Below are 5,556 nucleotides of genomic sequence, written 5' to 3'. Positions count from 1 at the left end.
CAAGTATTTTTAGACATTGAATTTATAACACTGAATTTTTATCCTCCAAATTTCCCTGCAAAAAATTCACCTGCAAAAATTCGCCTGCAAAAAATTCACCTGCAAAAAATTCACCTGCAAAAATTCGCCTGCAAAAAATTCACCTGCAAAAAATTCACCTGCAAAAATTCGCCTGCAAAAAATTCACCTGCAAAAATTCAACTGCAAAAGTGGTGAACTTGAATGACCCAAGCCAGAGCAATCAGCACTAGATCGAGTCGAGCGGCCCTCAGCCAATTAAATTATGCTGTTTGATCACATGACACCGTTAGCCAGCAGTGTGTCTCCTAAAAGAGAGCTGTTTAAAGGTGAGTGATTAAGTTTTTCTCCTAAATAGAGATCATTACAGAACGCCTAGTCCTACTTAAAATCCCATTTATTTTTATTTTATTTTATCATTTACTCGAACTAAGGAAAACGTTTGACTAACTCAAAGACAATTTCCACGCCTCCCCTGCCTGTCTGCAGAGGCAGTTTTGAATTTAGGAGCAGCAAGATGGAAGCGGCAAACCCTGGCGATTCTCCGGTAAGTATATTCTTTTTTATCTTCAAGTTTGTCTTTTGAAACGTTAATTTTATTTAAATCCGTTGCTCACGTATAAAGTACACAGACGGGGTCTTTGCTCAACTCGTCTGAGGCGTGTGTCACTAAGCGCTACATGCTAGCATCCTGCTAACCGAGCTACCCTCTACATGCTGTGCTTTAGAAAATAGGATACTCGTTAAAAAAAATACTCCGCAGATATTGATAGATAGACGAACACTGCAAATATAATGTTGGAAACGAGAACGGCCTTTGGTGAAGGGGTAAAATACACCATGAATAAAGCCATAGAGTGAATGGCTGCCATGGTTGCAGAACGGCCTGATTTAATGACAAGAAAGGGGAAGAGTGAGGTGAAGTGAACCAAAGCCACAAAACACGGTCAGACAAGGCGGCAAAAGGGCAGTGATCTGTCCGTCAGTATGAAGTTGGTGTGTGCTTTGGTGAACAAAAACTCCAGACCGGTAGCAGGAAGATGGGAGACTCGTGTTTCACTGGAATAGTGGTGAATTAAAACATCCTTTGTTGGGGACATTTAGGTGTAAATGCATCCATACAGGCAAGACAGAGGCAGACCAGACAGTGAAGAAAACAAGGCAAACATTAGAAATATTAAAACGGAAATATAGGATTAATATAACATACAATTAGGGAAAATGTAAGGAACACAATGTAAGTGATATTGTAAAGTCATTAAAACAGCATACTCTGATTAAAAGAAACATGTAATTGGGTAGGATAATAATAATAATAATAATAATATTAAAAAACATGTACAAGATGGGTATGTATACTTGTACCCAGAATTTAACAACTATAAAGTTGTAGCATGCCAGACCATCTTGATTGAATGTAACTTCGCTCCACACAGGTTTTGTGGTAGACATATTCATATTGGTATCTAATAAATGATTAATCCTTAGATTTTATCGAACGTTAATTTATAAATTGTTTCTGTCTTTATGTTTGTTTCAGATTATGCAAGATGAAATTATTCAGTCAGCAAGACACTTGCTGCAGTTGCTGACATCATCCAACTGAACTGCTGCTGTGATGAATCAGAATACAAGGTTTACTTTAGCAAGACTTATGAGTTAATGCTACATTTAACTAAATTGTTATATATTTTGTGTCCAATATTGTCTCCATATGATTTTGTTTTTTGCAACATCTTGCAGAGAACAGAGTCAAGGTGGCCAGGGTACCAGCTTGGTCAAGCCTGAAAGACCAGGGCTCAGGGCTTGAATTACAACAACAGTCAATCACATAAAAAAAAATATACTTTTGGTGGTTCTGTGTCTCTGTCTCTCTCCTCCAAACCCAGATGGCTGCTGGTACTGAACCGGGTTCTGGTTCTGCTGGAGGTTTCTTCTTGTTAAAGGGGAGTTTTTCCTCTGCACTGTCACTTCATGCTGCTCAGTGTGAGGGATTGTTGAGGTTGAGTCCATATGTCCTGCGAACAACTGCTGGGCAATGACACCATGCAATCTTCTGGGATTCCTTAGAAAACCTGTGAACTGCACTTGTCCTTGGTCTTCACAGCTCACCTTTTTACTGTTTATTGAATCAAAATGCTCCAGTGACATGGATTCTACATTGTAACTGATGTGATGTTCTATAAAGTGGTTTTAATAAAAAAAAAGGCAAAAATTAGTTTGTTTCTTTATTCAATTTTTGAACAGTGATACTCACTCAGTAAATGCAAATTATTTACACAGCAGTGCACTGCAGGCATAAATCTAGACCCCTAGATAAAACATTATGGCATTATAGCAGTGACAACTCCTCCACAGTAGCAGGTGGGATTTTTCTTCTTTGAGGACGGCTCCTTTTACCTGTCACTACAGATGGTCTGTTTGTTTTGATCAAGAGCCTTTTTTGGGGCAGCTGAAGGGAAGTCTATCTTACGGCCAACCTCTGGCTGTATCTTGGTCATATTACCCAGCAAAACCCAGTATGCAGGTTCATCTGTAACAGTCCTTGTGCCACAGATCAACACTGTTGCTTCTACATTAAACAGAAGAGAAGCGACGTGGGTGCAGGTCTCCGCGACTCCGGCCTTACAGGTGCAGTGGGCGGCTTCAACCTTCCCTGTGATGCTCACAGTGACCCATGGCTGCAATGGTGGTTCATTCAGTCTTTGAGAGTGCAGGACCTGAAACACACACAAAGTTAATTTAAAGACAAGAACTATGAGCCAAGGCCGACATAAATGTGTTTTATCTACTTAATCATTAATGTAACAAAGTGTTTAGAAAGTTAGCACATACATGTAATTTTTCATTTCTTTATGTGTAAATCTGCCTGTTCTCTGTCAGAAACCTGCCTGCAGAAAATGAACCTAAAGTATGTAATGCAAGGATGTCATCACTTTAGAGATGGAGAAAGCATAAAGTGACAATTATGAATCACTTAATGTGATGAGGAGATTCTGCAGTCATTTATACATTAATCAATGTATAAAATTAAAATAAAATGTATTTTTAGTGACACAAGATACAAATATGGAAGAAAGATGTATAATCGCTCAGTTTGGGGAAATTGTGGGTAGCCTGCAAGGGCCTCAACTTCTCCATTCCCACAATGTGCAACAAATGGGCACAGCTGATCTTCAACAGTGGAACATCGGCCAGTTACTTCCAACTTTAACGCAGCTTGTAGTCTTGGAGAGCAGCACACCAAAACTGCATGCACAACTTCTGCTAACAGTGGAAACGGATTAAGAAATCCATGCAAACAGATTCATAAACCGAAAGAATATTATTTTACAGGATTAATGATCATATCAGCCGCTGGCTGATCACAAACCCTGAGGGTGTATACGAGAAGTAGAAGAAGCAGAGGGAATATCCCGTTTAAGTTTAGATAGTATTTGTAAAGATATTGACCATATCCTTTTCTGAAAGTGTGGATATAACAATATCACTTACATTGTGTTCCTTACATTTTCCCTAATTGTATGTTATATTAATCCTATATTTCCGTTTTAATATTTCTAATGTTTGCCTTGTTTTCTTCACTGTCTGGTCTGCCTCTGTCTTGCCTGTATGGATGCATTTACACCTAAATGTCCCCAACAAAGGATGTTTTAATTCACCACTATTCCAGTGAAACACGAGTCTCCCATCTTCCTGCTACCGGTCTGGAGTTTTTGTTCACCAAAGCACACACCAACTTCATACTGACGGACAGATCACTGCCCTTTTGCCGCCTTGTCTGACCGTGTTTTGTGGCTTTGGTTCACTTCACCTCACTCTTCCCCTTTCTTGTCATTAAATCAGGCCGTTCTGCAACCATGGCAGCCATTCACTCTATGGCTTTATTCATGGTGTATTTTACCCCTTCACCAAAGGCCGTTCTCGTTTCCAACATTATATTTGCAGTGTTCGTCTATCTATCAATATCTGCGGAGTATTTTTTTTAACGAGTATCCTATTTTCTAAAGCACAGCATGTAGAGGGTAGCTCGGTTAGCAGGATGCTAGCATGTAGCGCTTAGTGAGACACGCCTCAGACGAGTTGAGCAAAGACCCCGTCTGTGTACTTTATACGTGAGCAATGGATTTAAATAAAATTAACGTTTCAAAAGACAAACTTGAAGATAAAAAAGAATATACTTACCGGAGAATCGCCAGGGTTTGCCGCTTCCATCTTGCTGCTCCTAAATTCAAAACTGCCTCTGCAGACAGGCAGGGGAGGCGTGGAAATTGTCTTTGAGTTAGTCAAACGTTTTCCTTAGTTCGAGTAGATGATAAAATAAAATAAAAATAAATGGGATTTTAAGTAGGACTAGGCGTTCTGTAATGATCTCTATTTAGGAGAAAAACTTAATCACTCACCTTTAAACAGCTCTCTTTTAGGAGACACACTGCTGGCTAACGGTGTCATGTGATCAAACAGCGTAATTTAATTGTCTGAGAGCCGCTCGACTCGATCTAGTGCTGATTGCTCTGGCTTGGGTCATTCAAGTTCACCACTTTTGCAGTTGAATTTTTGCAGGCGAATTTTTGCAGGTGAATTTTTTGCAGGTGAATTTTTTGCAGGGAAATTTGGAGAATAAAAATTCAGTGTTATAAATTCAATGTCTAAAAATACTTGAATTCTGATGACACTATATTTCTTCCATACACAAATGTCTAACGGGATAAAAAGATGAGGTGAATAATTTCCTCTACACTGTCACATTATAATATTCTGCACACACCTGCAAGGTAACAGACAGCAACTGGCCAAAGCTTCCTCTAATATCAGAGCTGTTAATCAAAGCAGCCATGCTTCTAATTCTAGTGTTCGCATGGGTGAGTTACAGCTGTTGTCAAGGACCAAACTATCCGGTCGTTAAGTGATGACGTGACCAATCCTACTTCCGGGACTAAAGTAGTCTGCGTTTAATATGGCTTTTGTGTTGTTAACATGTTTAATGTTTTGTATTTTCTTCTATTTAATCTCAAAAAGCTCCTAAAACAGTCAGTGATCACTGTTGACCTCCCTCGGCTTTTATTACCGCTAATCATTTATTTAAGCTCAGTTTTTAAAACCTTAGGATGTAACTACAGCCCAGCCCATGCAGCAGTATATGAATGACTAACCTCGTATTGTGGATGGATTATCTCAGTTGTTCTCCTGGCTGAAGTTTGGTCCTTTTACAGCATCCTGCCATGCGATTGCATTTGTCCCTAACCATCAGGAACGTTAACTTTTATCACTGCTGTTTAGTTGTCTGTCTTCATTTATGTTGGAAGTGATAACAGAGCTGTACGTTTGAATTTGTTTCCAAAACCCCGCAGTCAGGACATGCTATATTGTATTTAGATAGAAGCTAGCGAGCTAACTTCCTGCTAACTTCTAACGCCGTTAAATGTCATAAATTCCGTTTTCATGGATGCCTGGATGTTAAACTCAATTGTTACACCTGGTAGAGCAGAACGCTGATCATTTTATTAAAGATGAAAGACTTTAGACAGTTTTTCAACT

At 39.3% G+C, this 5,556-nt stretch overlaps 2 long non-coding RNA genes across 3 annotated transcripts; one reads left to right on the top strand and one right to left on the bottom strand.

Annotated features, from left to right (window-relative positions):
- The first annotated feature begins 287 nt into the window (after positions 1-287).
- On the top strand, positions 288-1,777 carry LOC146371279 (uncharacterized). 2 transcript variants are annotated; one of them, XR_014802895.1, is made up of 4 exons: positions 288-347; positions 508-565; positions 1,559-1,653; positions 1,762-1,777. It is a non-coding gene; the product is annotated as an uncharacterized LOC146371279 (long non-coding RNA). The 2 variants fall into 2 exon arrangements; XR_014802896.1 differs by having other exon boundaries at positions 301-347; positions 453-565.
- Positions 1,778-2,497: 720 nt separating this feature from the next.
- On the bottom strand, positions 2,498-4,481 carry LOC146371278 (uncharacterized). Its single transcript, XR_014802890.1, has 3 exons — positions 4,422-4,481; positions 4,204-4,261; positions 2,498-2,738 (listed from the first exon to the last, which is right to left on the bottom strand). It is a non-coding gene; the product is annotated as an uncharacterized LOC146371278 (long non-coding RNA).
- Positions 4,482-5,556: the final 1,075 nt, after the last annotated feature.

The sequence above is a fragment of the Perissodus microlepis genome, chromosome 16 (genome assembly GCF_051167445.1).
Source record: "Perissodus microlepis isolate ML-2025 ecotype Zambia chromosome 16, ASM5116744v1, whole genome shotgun sequence".
NCBI lineage: Eukaryota > Metazoa > Chordata > Actinopteri > Cichliformes > Cichlidae > Perissodus > Perissodus microlepis.
This window is presented reverse-complemented; position numbering and strand designations above follow the sequence as displayed.